At 44.9% G+C, this 19,933-nt stretch overlaps 1 protein-coding gene across 1 annotated transcript in view; it reads right to left on the bottom strand.

Annotated features, from left to right (window-relative positions):
* The window catches only part of LOC113406259 (DNA polymerase alpha catalytic subunit-like), a 350,159-nt gene that overhangs the window by 90,092 nt on the left and 240,134 nt on the right, over positions 1 to 19,933 (bottom strand). The gene's annotated exons all lie outside the window — the stretch shown is intronic.

Raw genomic sequence — 19,933 nt, 5'->3', positions numbered from 1 at the left:
ACTGGCAAAACAAGTTTCTTTTCATTCGCTGGCTTCTAGCAAGCATAACCTATCTATATCCACATTAATCTTAAGAAATTGCCATATAGACCCCACAGAGGTCCGGCTAATTGTCTCATTCATGACTCTTATTTTACATCTCCCTCCAACACCCGTTCACTATTGCTTCACGGGGTACTGACATAATTTGCTTGCTTGAGTTTTAGGGGGAACTAAGGGATTACAATATGGATCTATTTTGGTGGATTCCCTAGTGATAAGCAGTGACTCTTCCACAGGAGGACCTAGCAAATCCAACACTGATAGACATGATTACAAAGCATTCCCTAATCTGTCTGGCTGAGCAAAAAAATCTGGCCCTGCTTGTTCTGACATGGCCCAGGCAAAGTGTGCAGAATCTCTCTCTCAAGAACACAGAGGTAAGCAGAAGAGTGAAGAGTGGAAGCACTCCTGAGGCTAGTGCAATGCTCCCTGTTTATGTCCAGGCAGTACAAGCACAGCATCTATTAATGCACTACCTGTGCTCTCAAGGGAGGGTTTTATGCACCTCCATGCAGGACAGGGAAGGTTTTTCTGAAGAACATCATGCTAGAGGCAAATTCCACAACACTGCAGAATTTCTATGCAGAATTTGTAGTATACACAATAACCATAAAGAGGGCAGAAAAATAAGAGACTATTCAGACACACAATGACAGAGAAAACTCTTTTTGAACATTTCTGGTTTATAACACTTGCTCAGTGGGTTTAACTTTTAGAAAATGCAATTAGTTAAATATAAAATTAGTATTAATATAAAATTAAATGTTCAAAGGTCTGGGAATTCCAAGAGTTAAGGTATCTCCTTCAGGGTTAGCTATACACCTATGTAGTCCTTTTTTAGTGCCATTTTCATGGTTAAATGTAAACAGCTATTAACTAGTTCTTAGGATTCTTAAGCTACAACGAACAATACAGGCTATGTTAATGCTTCAGTTGAAGCCTTAACTTTTGGAAGTTCCGGAGTTCAGGCCTGATCCAAAGCCCATTGAAGTCAATGGTGACTCTATTGACTTGAACAGGTTTGGTTCAGGCCCTTAGTTCTCAGCTCCAGTTTTACATATAAATCTCCACACATGTACTCAGATTAAAAAAAAAAAAAAAAGTAAAAGTGCTACTAAATTGCAGCACATCTATAAATGACTCATATTTAACTGACTTGGGGGCAGCCAAAATCCAAAAATTTTTAAACCACATGTGTGAAAATGCCAAATTTAAGCACTCTTCATTTAAAAACTACTGGACTGATTTTCTTCACACTTGAAAGATAAACGAATATGATTACTCCCTATAAATACACAAGGGAGGGGGTAGATACCAGAGAGGGAAAGAGTTATTTAAGCTAAAGGACAACATTGGCACAAGAACAAATGGGTATAAACTAGCCATGAATAAATGTAGGCTGTAAATTAGAAGTTTTCTAACCATCAGAGGAGCGAGGTTCTGTTACAGCCTTCCAACAGGAGTTGTGGGAACAAACAAACTAACTAGTTTTAAGATGGATAGTTGCAAGTTTATGAACATAATTATAAGAGGTATTGCCTATGATAGCAGGGGACTGGACTCAGTGACCCGGGAGATCCCTTCTAGTCCTGTCATGGTATAGACAGAGATGGTAGATTGGGAACTTCTATTCACCCTGTCTCATAACACAAAAACAAGGGAACATCCAATGAAATTAAAAGATGAGAATGTAAAAAAAAAAACAATAAAAAAAAGAAAAACACTTTTTAACACAAGTGATTGAACCATGGAACTCATTACTACAGGAAGTCAATCAGACAAAGAATTTAAGATTTAAAAGAGTGGGTATTTATACCCAGAGTTATCATAATAGATAAAAACAAAAATTATGGAAGGGATATTAAACCTCATGCTTCAGGCCTTAAAACAATAACTACCAGATTAGGAAGACACCAATGCAAGAGACAGATTGTCATACATTTATCTAATGAGGAAAGGTCTCACTAAGACTGGGCAAATTTTTTTTCCTGAATAGTGTATTTGAAAAGAATGCAATTTCAGTCAACTCTAAACTATTCATGATTTTGACCCAAATTCGTCAAATAGTTTCAGCCAATTTTTTTTTTCCCGGGCTAGATTCACAAGGAGATTTAGGTGCCATTCAGAAAAGAGGAGGAGGTGGTATCCCTTTGTACCTAATAACCCACTGGTTAAGGCACTAACCTGGTATGCAAAAGACTGGTGCTTAATTTGTAATAAAAGAGATGCCGGGACTCAAGCAATTTTTTACTTTAATAACTGCAGCAAGCCCAGAGGTGCTGGGGCTATGAACTGCCAATCTTAGAGGTGTCAGCATTTTAGGAGACTCAGGTTAATTTTCACACTCTGTAACAGGGACTTCAAACCAAGTATCCCACATCCCAGGTAAGTGTCCTAATCACCGGGCTATTAACTCTTTCAATCTCTCCTGTTGAAGTTTTTCCACTTTGTATAAATACTTAAATATTACTTGGTCCAGAGAGAGAGAGTACAACATATGCCTTGTGAGGTATCATTTGAAAGCTAATAACTTACTGGTCAATAATATCATGATGAAACATACGTGGCAACATTATATGTAAAGTTAAGAATACCCCCTGTATGATGTTTGTTAGCACATGTTCAAACCCACACAGCTGTGACAAGGCACAAGTTGTTAAACAAGTCTATCCTCAACAAAGGAAGAAACGGTTACTTAATGTAACTGTGGTTCTTCAAGACGTGATGCAGACCTGTACTCCACTTAGATGTGTGCATGCCCAGTGCACCGGAGCTGGAGAAATTTATGTAGCAGTACCCGTAGAGGGGTGGCGTTCACACCTCATGGCTGTAGCTCCTCACTTGGCTACATAAGGCAGCTCTGCCCTGACCCTCTCTCAGTTCCTTCACCCCAAAATGCCCAGAAATGAGACTCCGATGCAGAGAGGACAGAGGGTGGGTCGTGGAATACACATCTGCATCACATCTCCAAAGTACCACAGTTACAGTAAGTAACTGTTTCTTCTTCAAGTAGCTGCGGCTGTATATTCCACCTAAGTGACTTACAAGCCGTCCCCTCCGCCCCTAGGAGGCAAGGCTTGGAGTCTACCTAAACAAAGACTGCAGGACTGTTTCACCTTGCATCCCCCTGGAAGAAGCAGTTATGGCGTAATGGTTCATGAATGTATGCATCAATGACCATGTAGCAGCCGTGCAAATGTGCAATACAGAAAGGTCTCTGAGAAATGCTATGGATGCTGCTTGTGCCCTCATAGAATGAACTCTCACCCGCTGAGGAGGCAGAGCCAAAGCTATTTCATATGCATTTGGAGACTGTCTGCAAAGAGACCTCTTGACCCTTCATGCAATCTGCATATGATGGCATGGCATTGGAGAAGACGGATCTTTCCTGAATGGGGGGATGAAATGCCAATATTGCTGCCAGATGCAGTTTCAATGAACTAAACGCAAGCCCCAACGATTGAAGGTGCAGCAAGTACTTCAAAATGTCCTGAAGAGAGACCAGCAATGTTTGTATTCCGCAACTAATGACCACACCAAAAATCTCTTCCAATTCACTGAATAGGCCATTCTGGTGGAGAGATTTCTATTGTTAAGGAGGACTTGCTGGACAGCGTCCGAACACCGCTCTTCCTCTTTATTCAGCCATGCAGCAGCCATGCCACGACATGCAGGGAGCTGAAGATAGGACGTAAGGAGCGGCCTTGGTTCTGAGTAAGTTGGGATGGTAAGGAAGTGGTTTGGGATGCTGAACAGACAGTGCATGAAGGTAGGAGAACCAGCTCTGCCTCAGCCACGCAGGGGCAATGATAATGAGCTTGGCCCAATCCACCTTGAGCTTGAGGATGACCTGAGGCATGATTGGGGGAATGGCATACAGAACAGCTGACTGCCAGCTGAGGTGGAAAGCATTGGACTGAGGCCCCCTCAAAAGCAGAACAGACATTTCCTGTTATCCCTTGTAGCAAACAGGTTTATTGCTGGGACGCCCCAAACTGTGAAGATGACCCAGAGTACATTTGTCCTCAGAGACCACTCATGACTCAGGAAAAATACCTGATGCGATGGTACGCGAGATGATTCTGAACCTCGGGCAAGTGAATGGCTATCAGAGTAATGTTTTCCTCAATGCAGAACTGTCACAGCCAGATCGCTTCTAGACAAAGCAACCTGGAGTGTGCTCCTTCTTGTTTGTTCACATAGTACATTACAGCAAAATTGTCGGTAAGTATGTGAACTACGGAGTCTCTGATGTGGTCCTGAGAAGTATGGCATGCATTGTAGGTGGCCTGAAGCTCCAGAATGTTGATTTAGAGTGAGACCTCTTGCTCCGACCACAGCCCCTGTATTTTCAGAGACTCCCAGGTGTTCCCCATAACCTATCAAGGAGGTCTCGGTAACAACCAAGATGGTTGGCAAGGGCCAGACAAAGGGAATGCCTTGGCAAATGTTCTCTGGATTCATCCACCACTGCAAGGAGTCCAGGACCAGTGGAGGAAGATGAATCAGTCTATCTAAAGGGTGAAGAGTGGGACAGTAAACAGTCCTGAGCCACATATAAAGGGGGCAAAGGTGCAACCTTGCAAACTGGACCACCTATGTGCAAGTGGCCATCTGGCCCAAGAGCCGGAGACTTGTCCAAACTATTGTGGAAGGCTGAAACTGCAGACTGAGGCACAGGTGGCAAACTGTCTGAAAATGGTAAGTCGGCAGAAATGCTTTCGACTTAGTGGAATCTAACAAGGTCCCAATGAACTAGATTTTCTGAGTGGGAGCCAAGGTTGACTTTCTGGTGTTTAGGATGAGACCAGATGGTCGAGTAAGTGCAGTGTGGTTCCAACATGAGCAAGAACTTCCTCTCTGGATCTACCCCTCAGTAACCAGTCGTTCAAATATGGGAAGATGTGAATTTTCTTCTTCCAGAGGTATGCTGTAATAACGACCATGCATTTGATAAAAACTCGGAAGCAGAAGAGAGGCAGAATAGAAGTACTCTGTGCAGAAAGTGGTGTTCCATGACGACGAAACAAAGGAACTTTCTATGGTTTGGCAAAATCGCCGCATGAAAGTAGGTGTCCTGAAGGTCCAGAGCAGCAAGCCAGTTGTTCTGAGATGCAACAGGGAGAATAGTAAATGGAATGACCATTCGGAATGTCATGTACCTGATATATTTGTTGAGGTCGCAAAAGTCGAGGATGGGACTTACCCCTCCCTTTGATTTGGTACCAGAAAGTCCCAGGAGTAGAAGCCATGATGACAGTGTTCCAGCGGAAACTCGTCCATCACTCCCAAAGTAGAGAGCAGACCTGCTTAAGGAGCAGTATCTTGTGAGATGGGTCCCTGAAGAGAGATGGGGAGAGAGGATGGAGAGGAGATGTGGAGAGGAACTAGCTGGCCTAACCTGATCTGACAGTGCTTAGGACCTAGCTGTCAGTGTCAAGCCCCAAGCATTGTGAAAGCAGGCTAGCCTATCTTCAAGGACCACATGGTAGCCTAGAGACCTTGAAGGAGTGGAGTGTCTAGTCAGTCTTGTCAGAGAACAGCATTTGGCCATTGAAGAGCTGATCCTCAATGGCTTGCTGGACAATGCTCTGGGCGGCGGGGCTGCGAGCTCCTGGGGCAGTGCAGCTGCAGAGCCGCATCCTGACCTGGTGCTCTGTGCTGCGTGGTGGCTCAAGCCAGGCGGCACAACTGCCTGTCCTGGTGCTCTGGGCGGCGCAGCTGTAGCGCTGCCAGCTACCAGGAAGCGTGGTAAGGGGGCAGGGACTGTGGGGTTGGATAGAGGGCAGGGGAGTTCGGGGTGGTGGACAGGGGGAGGGGGTGTGAATAGGGGTGGGGGCAATCAGAGGGCAGGGAACAGGGGGGTTGAATGGGGGCAGGGGTCCCTGGGGGCAGTCAGGAAGGGGGGGATTGGATGGGGTGGCAGGGGGCAGTCAGGGGCAGGGGTTCCGGGGGTGGTCAGGTGACAGGGAGAAGGGGTGGTTGGGTGGGGCAGGGGTCCCTGGGGGGCAGTCAGGAATGAGAGGAGGGGTTGGATGGGGCGGCGGGGGACAGTCAGGGGCAGGGGTTCCGGGGGTGGTCAGGGAGAAGGGGTGGTTGGATGGGGCAGGAGTCCCGGGGTGGCCGTCAGGGGGCGAGAAGCAGGAGGGGTCAGATAGGGGGCGGGGCCGGGCCATGCCTGGCTGTTTGGGGTGGCACAGCCTCCGCTAACCGGCCCTCCATACAATTTTGGAAACCCGATGTGGCCCTCAGGCCAAAAAGTTTGCCCACCCCTGATTTGGTCAGTCCTGTTGCTGGGAACATGTGGTAAGGATTTGACCTTGAACCAAGTCTAGTTTGTTAAGTTTTAGTTACTAGAAAGCATTCTCTCTTTATTTTCTTGTAAGCATTTCTGTCTTTAATGCCTTGTACTCACTTTAAGTCTCTTTTTGTAGTTAAATAAATTTGCTTTATTTTTAATCAAAACTAATCCACTGTTGTGTTTACACTGAACTGTTTGATAACTCCAGTAAAAATAGCAAACTATTGAATATTGACCCTTTACAGGGGAAATGGACCTCTAATATCTGAACTGTCCAGAAGAGGGCTGGACAGTGAAGAACACACATTTTGAGGGAAAATTTGGGACTGGGAGTGTGCTGGGGTCACCCTGTAGATAGTAACCAAGGCTGCTGAAAGCCAGAGTGTAGCTGGGTGTATTGCTGATTGAGTACTGGGGTCAGAGTTGCTGGACCAGGGCTGTAGCTATACATAGACAATCAGGGTGTGACCTGTATGCTGTTTGGGAGCAGCCCAGGCTGAGAGCTACAGCAGCAAAGCATTGTGAAACACCCAAGGTTGCAGGGCAGGCAGTGACAACTCCTCACTGGTCTGGACTGCACCCTGGAATGTGACAATCTCCCACCTCTTTTGCTTGCTTTCTGCCAACTGTTGGCATTCAGGGCCAATGATCAAGGATTTGAAGAGCCACATAAAAATGATTCATTTGTAAGGAGCTGTTTATATTATTTCACTAAGAAGTACATAAAAAGGGCCACCAAACCTATCATGTAGTAATTACACTTGAAGCAAATTTCTTTATGTAACTACTTCTTTTTATTCACTGCTTAAGAAAGAACTATGAACCTTACAGGTCACACAATGCATTTAAGGAAAACAAGAATCAACAGACTGACAACCAAACTGAAAACAATCACCATATTTTAAATCAACATTCTACAACTCATTAATATTCTTCTTTTGCTTCTAATTATTAAGAAATGTCTAGTTATTGACATACGTAGCTGAAACTTATTTTTCTAGATAAATTACAATTCCATAGTTCACTGAGGTATGTTAAAAACCGGGGAAGTGCTAAGTTGTCAAGTCACCTGCATTTAAAGCAAATACCCAACTGTATCTCTGACACAGATACTGACTAAATGTCCCTTCAATTCATATAGAAAACAGATAATGTAATTTGTCTAGACTTCCTACCAGTTATAATTAACATTAAAGAGGTCTTTTCTTCTTTGTCACCTCGCTATTCAGTACTTATTTGCGTTTGTTTGTACTTACTATCTGTTAATCTCTCTTTACAAATGACAACAATAACTAGTGCTATTATGCATGGAAATTAAACATGTAGATAAATGTGTGAAGGGAGCTATTTTTGAAAAAAGCAATATTAAAAGCATGTAGCTCTTTATGTCTCTTGTTTTGCTTTGATAATTAAGCTCTGGTCTTGATTTGCTTTAAACAAAAAACTTTTCCAAGGACATTCATGTTGCAATCAAATTCAACATATGCACTCTGTTTAGTTTCAATTTATTCAAATGCATTATTGTTAACCCTTGACTCATGCCCATTGTCTTTGCTGACCAAACAAAACCAGTCCTTCATTTCCCAGCAGCTATTGTTAAGTCTTTAAATTAATTTGTGAAATAGCAAATAAAATTATGGCAGGAAACCCTCAGTTTTGAATTTGCTTGGTGTCTTCACCACTGACTACCATGATAACAATGTTGACAAGTCTAGTGATTCTAACAATTCTTGATTCAAATGCCCAACTAAGTGTGAGAAATGTAAGACAAGGAGATTGGAGAAAATGTGTGATGTAAAAGAAAATCCCTGAATTATACTGTGTCCACTAAGTATAGCTAACGGAGAAAAGAATTGCAAGTGAAAAGTACTGCTTTCTCTTCTTAAGTCTGTTGTTGATAGTCTAGCTTTTTGCATACTGCAGTTAGACAAGCATTACAAATATTATCCTATTGTAAACTTGCTATCTTAACTAGCTGAGCATGATGATTATTCTCTAATACAGCAACACTTTGGATATCTTGTAATGTGCTCAATGGTATGCTTCAGATAGGCTTCATTTTAGCAATTACTTAGGTTGATATTAACTCAGCCAGTGATACTTATGTATGGCATAAAATAGTCAGATGTTATGCAATGTATCCTATGATAAGCCAAACTATAAGACTTTTTTTGAGGCCTTGTCTAATAAGAAATGGGTCCTCATTCTACATATTAATAGTGAGCAAATTGAGTTATTATTGAAACATTGTTGGATTTTGTTTAAATACAAAAAAGTTTGTTTTGCTTAGTGCATGAACACATTAAGAAATTTTGACAGCACCTAACTTCCACAAGAACAAAAAATGGTCAAATCTCAAAACCAAAAACCACAGAGAAAACAAAAGACAAGACAAATGCTCAGGCAGTCAGTTACAAGAAAACAAGTATATTCTACAGCCTGGTAGCTCCATCTACTGCTGGGCATGCATATGCAAGAGGGGGAACTACTGTATATCAGCAGCTCCATGATACTCCAAGCAGGGAACTTCCAAGTAAAAAGGTAAATGCTAGAGTTGCCTGGGAAACAGAATTTCAATTTTACCATCAATTTCTAGTTTTTGGAATTTTTTTGGTCTGATTCAGGATGGAAACCCCCAAACTCAATTTTTTCCCTTCATAGTATGGATATTCTGCAATATTTTGTCTTGGAAATAACAAAACATTCCCACAGTGGAACCATATAAGTGTTTCTGAAATTAAATATTGCTACACAGGATCCCTGGCGGACTACAGCAGAGCCAGGGAGCCTGGAACCCCAGCTTTGCAGGAGCCCACCTAGAGGCTGCTCCAGAGCTGTGGAGCTTGGAAGCCTGGGCTCCCCATCACTCAACCTGGTGGGGTGCCATGGAATCGGGAAGCCACAGATCTGTTAACAATTTCAAAGAAAAACTGAAAATTTTCTGTGTAATTTAGGATTTTGTGGAAAGTGCATCTTCTGTCAAAAAATCATTCCAACAGAAAATTTCCAGCTAGCTCCAGCAAATGTGTAAAACTAATAGTGCTACACAAAAAATCCAAAATGCAGATATTCAATAGGTGGAAGGAAGATAATGCTGAAAAAGACAGAGATGATAATGGACAGGAAGTTAGAAAAGCATCTGAAAGGCAACAGCACAAAAAAGGAAATATACTTGCTATCTATACATGTATGATGTATTCAAACATATATGAATCTGGAGTATTGCATTTAATTCTGGGCACCTCATTAATTGGAAAGATAAAAACTGACAAAAGGGAGAGAAAAGAAAAAAATATTGTCAGGGACTAAAGATACTGAATAATACATGTATACATTTAAGTTTAAAGAAACTAAATGTGTATAGTTTAAGTGATGAATAAGGAAGGAGTAACAACATAATAATTACACAGTTAAAGGGTGTAAACATGAGGAAAAGGAATTACTGAGGATGATCAAAGCACATACGAGGTCACAGAGGATGCACTGTTTGGAACATTGAAAACTAGAGTGGAGAAAAATTTCAGAAAATGTGTTGTAGGGAAAAAAGTCATACATTTAAAGATTGATAAACTCGTTCAGATGACTAAAATTTTCCTTTCTGGGCCCAACCTTTCCTCCTACCCAGCCCAATGTACTTTGCCCCCTTTCTCATCAGACACTGGACACACTTCAGACATGAGCTGGGGCTCCAGAGCTTCACCATGCTCCTTTTGTCTGTCCACACAAAGACTATTTCTGAAGCTGTATAAAACACAATCTTATTGGCAATAGAATTAGTTTAGCTAGCAACCTTAGATGGCACTACTATGCATAACAAGTCCAATACAGGAGCACAGAGCACAGCTGTAATTGTCCTTAAAGAATTTATCTGGAAGGAAGGAGGGCAGACTGGGAGAAGAAGTTAGTCCCAGAATGGAAAATTTCTTACCCGATAACTTCCTGTCTGCTTGCAACATGTCCCATAACAGAGCTGTTCTCCTCTTTGCAGTTCTGCTTGCAACATGTCACAACATTCCCTGGCTTGTAAAAATTCTTCTAAGATGATTGGCATTGAAGTTATTGTTGCTAATCAGTGAACTGTGTACAGTAGGCTAACTAGCACACAAAACTACAGACTTAAAATTAAATGGGGTCTGTTGGCTAATGAAGCCACACCATGGATTGTAGAATCACAGGAGACACTGCTAGCAGAAAGGAAATTATTGGGTAAGAAATTTCCCATTCTGCAGCCTAATGTCTCCCACAATTCTCTGATGTATGGGAAGTAGTGAGCAATGAATAGTAAGCAGGGAGGGATAAACAAACATACTGAAAAAGAGAGGTATACCCTTGAAACTAAATGCATGAATGGTAAGTTATTTACCATAGCTCATCGCATGCAGCACTTTCTTTTCTAAGGAGGCCTTAGCAGGACAGAAAATTCACCTTATAATGTTTACTAAAGGTGTTGATAGAAGATACATTGCTGCTCTGTAGACTTCCTGACAGTTGAAGCACAAGCTCTTTCTGTTTAGAGTCACCAAAGTTCTCGTAGTGTGTGTTTTGATTCCATTTCTTAAGGAATACATTCACCTGATGGCTTGTATACCTCCACAATGCATAACTTAATTATCTGTCCAAGGATACTTCGTATGCCCAGAGACCTTGGCACTTTGGGGGAAAGAACATGAACAAGGAGCCTAATCTTCTTGTAAACTAAGCTAGATCTTTAGTGCTCTCTATATATCCACATTATGCCACAGACTTCAGTAAGGCACAGGATTTGGACAGAATGATGGGAGTATCACTTACTGTGACATATGGAAAAAGGAATCACGTTTGGCAAGAGGCTCTGGATTTTTTAAAACCACTTGTTGTCAATGTGGTACACACAATATAGTTCGCATGTGGATAGAGCTGCTAACTCCGAGTCTCATCCAGCAGATACGATAGCGATCAAGCAGGTGTTTTGATAGAGAAAATAGAGTGGTGTGACCACTGTTAGTGGTTCAAAGAGTGGGTGGTTAGAGCTTTTACAACCAATGGCAGATCCCACTTAGGAACGATTGTTCTGACCACGTCTCTGAGAAATCTTGAGACTTGAGGATTTTTGACTAAAGAGCTTGAGGATTCTGCACGCAAGACACTACTTATGGCTGACACCTGAAATGCTATGATGTTGGGCGGAAGACCCTTGTCCATACCATCTTGAAGAAAATCCAGAATTGCTGGAATACCAGGATCCTTGAGGTTTCTGCTTTCTTGACATTATGAGCTAAACCATGACCAGACGGAGGAGGTGGTCTTTAGCACTGAAAAGCATCTGGAGGCCAGTAGAATCCCACTCACTTTGGAGGATAATTCAAAGCAATTAACAGCTCCCTCTCAATAGTCATGCTGTCAGTTGGAGATGGCCTGGAGAACAGGACCTTGGTGAAAGATGTTCAGATTCTGGTAGATGCTGTGGGGGTTCCAACGTCAAGTCTACCGGGTACAATAAAAGATGGTCTCGGTGGCCAGTGTAGAGCTAGAACTATATATCACCTTTGCTACCTCTCGCCTTATCTTCTGAATCACCTCCTCTAGAAGGTGGAAGTGGTGGGAATGTGAAAGCAAGCCCTTCAGCCAAGTGACCTGGGATCTGCTTCCTTGATGAAGTACTTTGGTAACTTTTTGTTCTTGTGACTGGCAAACAGATAGACAGCTGGAACTAGTCACCATTCTGAGTTGTTGACTGTATGTCTGTTGGGCCAATCTGCCTTCATGTCTATTTCTCCCTTCATGTGAATCGTTCTTACAGAAGCTAGATTCTCTTCAGCCCATTCCATTATTTCCATCGCTGCCAAGTATAGAGTTGAGCTTCAAATTCCCCCTTGATTGGTGAGGTATGCCTCTGTGGTACTGTCTGACTGGATGAGGTGGTGAAATGAAGGCTAGTTTCACCACTTTTAGCTTCAAGAGGTTGATGCTCTCATTCTAGTCTATGGAGTTCCATGTGCCGTGAGGTGTACTGTGTTCCAGATGTGCTCCCCACCCCCATTAAGCTGGCATCTGTAGGGAGTACCCGAGGGCCTGGAGGACAGATAGGAAGATCCCTGCAGACACTCCCTGGGATCGTCCACCAACTGAGAGATTCCAGCATGTAGTATGGAACCAGCACTGATCTATCACGCATTCCAGTGAGTAGTTCCACACCTTCTGGAGATGCCTAATATGGAATCTTGTGCATAGTATAATTGTTATACATGAAACCAGAAGGCCTAGTAGCTTCAGACACTGAGAGATGAACAATCTTGGATTCCTTCCAAGCATGAATATCAGGTTCTGTCCAGTAAGGGGAAAACCTTGGCCACAGATGTGTCTCTTTGTGGAAGGGAAGGGATAAAAAAGCTCTTCCTACTGTTTATCACAAACTCATGTGCTTGAACCAACTCTAATTCTGGAACTGTGGTGCTGTGAGCTGCTTCTTTGGTCAGGGCTCTGATAAAAAATGTAGTTTAGGAAGAAATACAGGTTAGGGCTCTGAGACTGGCTATGACCACCACTAGCATCTGGTAAAGACTCTGGGAGCTGATGAAAAGCATCTGCTAAGTCCAATGAGGTAACAAAATCCCTTTGGATAGGGTTGTTACTGCCAAGGCTATGGAGTCCATACAAAATCTTGTTTTCTTCATCCATTTGTTGAGCTGTTCAAAGTCCAAGATGCTCTAAACCTCTTTTTCTCCAGCACTTCAGGCTGCACACTCCATATTTTTCATTATCCAGAAGAACCTTCCTTCTGAAAGAACCAATTCTATTGCTCTTGTAGCCAGAAAGAAAGAGCTCTCATTCTTACTACTCCAGATAGGTGACTGGATGTAGGGACAGTGTGGGGCTCTTAGCTAGTGAAATACACAACCTTTCTCACCCATATAGACTCATAGACTTTAAGGCCAAAAGGGACCATCATGATCATCCAGTCTGACATCCTGCTCATTGCAGACCACAGAACCTCACCCATCCCCTCAGGAGGTAGGCCCATAACCTCTGGCTGAATTACTGAAATCCTTGATTTAAACTAATCAAGGAAGAAAGACTCCACCATTTACTCTAGATCAAACCAGCAAGTGACCCATGCCTCAAGCTGCAAAAGAAGGCAATCCCCAGAGTCTCTGCCAGGGAGACCAGGGAGAAAATCGCCCTCCCCCCCCCAATTATGGTGATCAATTAGACCCTGAGCATGTGGGGAATGCCCACCAGCCACACACCTGAGGCCTCCCCAGCTAGTGTCCCATCATCAGACTTTGGAGATATTTACGGATAGGTCATATGCCACTGTAGGCAATCTCATTATACCATCCGCTCCATAAACTTATCAAGCTCAGTCTTAAAACAAGTTAGGTGTCTGTGGTCAAAAGACTATTCTTCAAAGAAGTGGGATATTCTGCTTCCTAGATTCAAATTGGGTAGGAGGCACAGTCTTTCATAGTCAGCTCCTAGAGCTATTGCAGCTACCTCTGGCTTTACTTCCTGATCCACAGTTGCAGGGTTTTCCTCTGACGTACCTGTCTGCTTTCCTTTCAACTTCCGTGATGAGGATAGACTAAAGGAAAATTTGTGCATGTAGTTGGGCTTGTAGTCCCTTTTCGAGGTACTGTGTGGAGATGACAGGAACTACTTCAGTTTGGATGCCCTGTGTGCCACTCTCTTATCCGATTTTTCTTAAAATAGGGAAGAGCCTGTGAATTTGGGTGCCTTCATCACTGGATTACAGAGTCATTCTCTCTCTGTCCCAATGACTATTTAAGTATTTATCTATAGTGGAACAGTCACTATAGGGAGAGAGAGAGAGACTGAGACTCTGTAGTCCAGGTGTGATGGGTTGGATCACAGAGACCCCCCTTGGGACTGCCACCTGATGTGCTGAGACTACCTCTGAGCCCATTTTCCCTGGCAGCTTGGGACTTCAGTACCCTTTCTTGTTGAGCCAGACACTCTAGCCTGCTGCAAACACAGACCCAGGTCTGAACCACATCCCCCAAAAGCTGCAGGCTTAACTGAAAACAGCTTAAGAAGTGCTCCTGTCTCCAACACCCAGATACCCAGTTCCCAATGGGATCCAAACCCCCAAATAAATCTGTTTTACTCTGTATAAAACGTATACAGGGTAAACTCATAAATTGTTCGCCCTCTATAACACTCAGAGAGATATGCACAGCTGTTTGCTCCCCCAGGTATTAATTACTTGCTCTGGTTAATTAATAAGTAAAACGTGATTTTATTAAATATAAAAAGTAGGATTTAAGTGGTTCCAAGTAATAGACAGAACAAAGTAAATTACCAAGCAAAATAAAACAAAATCACACAAGTCTAAGCCTAATACAGTAGGAAACTAAATGCAGGTAAATCTCACACTCAGAGATGTTCCAATAAGCTTCTTTCACAGACTAGACTCCTTCCTAGTCTGGGTCCAGCAATCAATCACACCCCTGTAGTTACTGTCCTTTGTTCCAGTTTCTTTCAGGCATCTCTTTGGGGTGGAGAGGCTATCTTTTGAGCCAGCTGAAGACAAAATGGAGGGGTTTCCAGGGCCTTTTATATTCCCTCTCTTGTGCAACATCACAGCCACAAGATGGGGTCTCTAGCCACCTGGGCAAGTCACATGTCTATGGATGATTCAGCTTTTTGCAGGCTGATGCTATTGTTTACATGTTAGTTTGAACGTTCCCAGGAAAGCTCAGAAGTGGATTGGCGTCTCCCAAAGTCCATTGTTAGTCAAGTACTGCCAATTACTTGAATAACCCCTTCACACTATGTTGACCAAATCTGCCTTATGGATGAAGAACAAGCCAAGTTGAAGCCCAAAGGGGTAGAGTGCAGCAAATATTCAATCTGCATGTGCTATGTGAGAGAGTGCTGGAGAACATGGGAAGATGGTTTATGTCTTTTTGTATTTTGCTAAGGTGTTTAACTGCATGTGGCACAAACCGCTTTGGGCAATCCTGCAGTTGATGACAGCTGGTGAAAATGTAATAAGGCTGATATAAAATTACTATGGAAATGTGACAGTTTCATTTTTTGTGGAGCATGAGCAAAGTAGTTGGTTTGACTTGAGGATAGGTGTCAGAGACGATTGCATGCTATCACCGACCCCCACTGTTATCTTGAAGAAATTTTAAGAAGAGCCATTGACGGAAACCTATACAAGGTCCTATCCGTCAATGGACAAAAAATTAGTCATCTGTGCTTCACCAATGATACTGACCTGATGTTGCAAGAAGAGGTACAAAAGTTGTCAAAAAGTCTAGCAATGGAAGAGGAAAAGTTAGGTCTAAAGATAGCACATGAAAAGAAAAAGACAGTAGTGACATCTCAATCTGCTGAAAAAGCAAAGATATTCCTACCCAAATCTGAGGCAGACTGGAGTGCACTGGGCACTTCAAATACCTGGATAGTATGGCTACAGGGGATTCTAAACATTACTTAGGCCTGGTCTACACTGGGAGATTATGTCGAATTTAGCAGCGTTAAATCGAATTAACCCTGCACCCGTCCACACAACGAAGCTATTTAGTTCGACATAGAGGTCTCTTTAAATCGATTTCTGTACTCCTCCCCGACGAGGGGAGTAGCGCTAAATTCGACATGGCCATGTCGAATTTGGGTAGGTGTGGATGGAATTTGACGCTAATAGCTCCGGGAGCTATCCCACAGTGCACCACTCTGAAGCTCTGGACAGCAGTCTGAGCTCGGATGCTCTGACCAGCCACACAGGAAATGCCCCAGGAAAATTTGAATTCCTTTTCCTGTCTGGGCAGTTTGAATCTCACTTCCTGTTTGGACATCGTGGCGAGCTCAGCAGCACTGGCAACGATGCAGAGCTCTCCAGAAGAGGTGACCATGCAATCGCAGAATAGAAAGAGGGCCCCAGCATGGACTGATTGGGAAGTCTTGGATCTGATCGCTGTGTGGGGCGACGTGTCCGTGCTTTCGGAGCTGCGATCGAAAAAACGGAATGCGAAGATCTACGAGAAGATCTCCAAAGCCATGACGGAGAGAGGATACAGCCGGGATGCAACGCAGTGCCGCGTGAAAATCAAGGACCTGAGACAAGGCTACCAGAAGACCAAAGCGGCAAATGGATGCTCCGGATCCCAGCCCCAGACATGCCGTTTCTACGAGGCACTGCATTGCATTCTAGGTGCGGCCGCCACCACTACCCCACCACTGACCATGGACTCTGACGATGGGGTATTGTCGACGGCCGCTTCCTCGGAGATGTTCACGGACGGGGAAGATGAGGAAGGAGATGAGGAGGACGAGGCAGTCGACAGCGCTTACAACGCTGATTTCCCCGACAGCCAGGATCTCTTCATCACCCTCACGGAGATCCCCTACCAACCCTCCCAAGGCGTTAACCGTGACCCTGAATCAGGGGAAGGATCAGTCGATAAGTGTTTTAAACATGTAAACATTTATTTGGAACAGAACAGGAATGGAATAGTAACAATGGGTTTTTCATGATTACTTTGCCCTAGGCGCTTAACTTTTTAGTCCTTGCCAGTGCAACTACTGCAAAAGTATCTCAAAATGTCCGGTTTCTCATGATTAATTTGCCCTAGGCGCTCTACTTTTTAGTCCTTGCCAGTGCAGCTACTGGAAAATTAGGTCAATATGTCCGGGGATAGAGCTGAAATCCTCCTGGAGGTAATTTGAAAGCCTTTGCATCAGGTTCCTGGGGAGAGCGGCCTTATTGCGTCCTCCATGGTAGGAAACTTTTCCGCGCCAGGCTAGCAGCAAGTACTCTAGGACCAGTGCCTCGTACAGCATGGCCGCATACGGCCCTGGTTTTTGCTGGCATTCACGCAGCATGCGGTCTTTCTCAGTGTCCGAAATCCTCATCAGAGTGATATCACTCATGGTGACCTGCTTTAAATTAGGGGAATGTTAGTATTGGGACTGATTGCCTGTTCCTTTACATAAGTGTAACCGGCGGTTTACAGCCACGCGGTGGAGGCGGGACAGGGGCAGCATACAGGGATCTTTCCCGGGGACAGCTGCGAGGGGGGTGGGACAGGGGCAGAGTTCGTGCTGGCCGGATTGCCGGCAGCAGGAACTGGCCAACGCTAGAGGCATTGCTTTGAATGTGAAAGGAGGGCACTGCTATAAATTGAGCTTTCAGCAGCCAAAAGTCTACGGCTTACCATGTCCGCCTGCTACCCGAATTCCGCTGTCCTGCTCCGCTTGTGTGATCTGTACTCCAAGACCCCAGGCAGTGAATGGGAAGGCCGAAAATTCGACCTTGTCCTGAGTGCGCATGTGATAGGTGCTGTGCATGGTCTTGTTCACAGAGAAAGACTATGTTCATTGTTCACAAAAATGTATCTTTGTGAGGAATTCACTCCCTTTTTCCCATCCCACAGCTGCGAGTGTCTCTCAACCTACCCCGGTATCCCCCTCCCAGAGGCTGACACAGATTAGGCGCCGTAAGAGAAGGACACGGGACGAGATGTTCTCCGAACTTATGGGCTGCTCCCGAGCCGAGGCGGCACAGCAGACCCAGTGGAGGGAGAGCATGTCGCAATACCAGCGATCACACAGCCAACAGGAGGACAGGTGGCGGCAGGAAGACCAGCAGGCGACTCAAACGCTGCTTGGACTAATGAGGGAGCAAACGGACACGCTCCGGTGCCTTGTAGGTGTTCTGCAGGACTGGAGGCAGGAGGACAGAGCCCCGCTGCAGTCTCTCTCTAACCGCCCTCCCCCGCCACAAAGTCCCACCCCCCCCTCACCCAAAGTCCCAAGAAGGAGAGGCGGCAGGGGCCGTGAAAACAGTCACTCCATCCCTGCAGACTGCTCAAGTACCAGAAGGCTCTCATTCCCAAAGTTTTGATAAGTCCTTTCCTTCAGTCCAAAAGCACCTCACCCAAGCCCCCGTCCCAGTGTCATCCCCTACCTGTGCAGTTGTTAATAAAAAAATATGTTTCTTTTAATTACTGTTTCCGTCAGGTTCTTTTAGAGAAGAGTGTGTCTGAAGGGGGGAAAGGGGGTTGGGAATTGGAGAGGACAGTCACCTTTACCAGGGTACAGACACGGGGGCAGTTTCAGCAGCAGGTCACACACACATTGCAGTCACTAGGCACCCTGGTCAGTCTGGGAGGTGGTTTTCATGTTCCGTGTGGGGGGGCTATGTGAGTTTGTGGCGGGGAAGGGCGCTTACAGATCTTATGCAGCGGTCCTTAGCCTGGATGACAGAGCCACACAGCAGGGGATCTGTAACCGTCCTCCCCCACCACAAAGTCACATAGCCCCCACACACAGAGTCCCGAAAAGGAGGGGTGGCAGGCTCCGTTGAAACAACCAGTCCACCACTGCGGACCGCTCTAGGAGCAGGAGCCTGTCATTCCTTGAGTTTAGTAGCATCCTTTCCATCACTACACCCGCTCCCCACCACAGTCTGCGTCCCAGTTTCAACCCTTTACCACGAAACCCTTAATAAAGAAAACGGTGTTAATGAACAAAGTTCCATTTATTTTATTTTTAAAGGTGTGTTGGAAGGGGGGAATCGGGGTGAAGGGGGTATGTAACTGGAGAGGATAGTCAACATTAACTGGGTAAAGAAACGGTGGCAGGTTCAGCTTCTCTGTAAACAAACTTAATAGTCACAGGTTACCCTGCTCACTGTGGAACCTAGCTTTCAAAGCCTCCCGGACGCACAGCGCGTCCCGCTGGGATCTTCTAATCGCCCGGCTGTCTGGCTGGGCGTAATCAGCAGCCAGGCGATGTGCCTCAACCTCCCACCCCGCCATAAACGTCTCCCCCTTGCTCTCACAGAGATTGTGGAGCACACAGCAAGCTGCAATAACAATGGGGATATTGGTTTCGCTGAGATCAGAGTGAGTCAGTAAGCTTCTCCATCTCCCCTTGAGACGTCCAAAAGCACATTCCACCACCATTCTACACTTGCTCAGCCGGTAGTTGAAGAGTTCTTTTTCACTGTCCAGGGCGCCTGTATAGGGCTTCATGAGCCAGGGCATTAGCGGGTAGGCTGGGTCCCCGAGGATCACTACAGGCATCTCCACATCCCCAACAGTTATTTTGTGGTCCGGGAAGTAAATACCTTCCTGCAGCCGTCTAAACAGACCAGAGTTCCTGAAAACACGAGCGTCATGAACCTTGCCCGGCCATCCAACGTTGATGTTGGTAAAACGTCCCCTATGGTCCACCAGTGCTTGCAGCACCATTGAAAAGTAGCCCTTTCTGTTAATGTACTGGCTGGCCTGGTGGTCCGGTCCCAGGATAGGGATGTGAGTTCCATCTATAGCCCCACCGCAGTTTGGGAATCCCATCGCGGCGAAGCCATCTATGATGGCCTGCACGTTTCCCAGGGTCACTACCTTTGACAGCAGTAGCTCAACGATTGCGTTGGCTACTTGCATCACAGCAACCCCCACGGTAGATTTGCCCACGCCAAAGTGGTTCGCGACTGACCGGTAGCTGTCTGGCGTTGCAAGCTTCCAGAGGGCTATGGCCACTCGCTTCTGGACACTCAGGGCTGCTCGCATTCGGGTGTCCTTGTGCTTCAGGGCAGGGGACAGCAACTCACAAAGTTCAAGGAAAGTTCCCTTACGC

The sequence above is a fragment of the Terrapene carolina genome, unplaced genomic scaffold, assembly GCF_002925995.2.
Source record: "Terrapene carolina triunguis isolate 2854851 unplaced genomic scaffold, T_m_triunguis-2.0 Scaffold23, whole genome shotgun sequence".
In the NCBI taxonomy this organism is placed as follows: Eukaryota; Metazoa; Chordata; order Testudines; family Emydidae; genus Terrapene; species Terrapene triunguis.
This window is presented reverse-complemented; position numbering and strand designations above follow the sequence as displayed.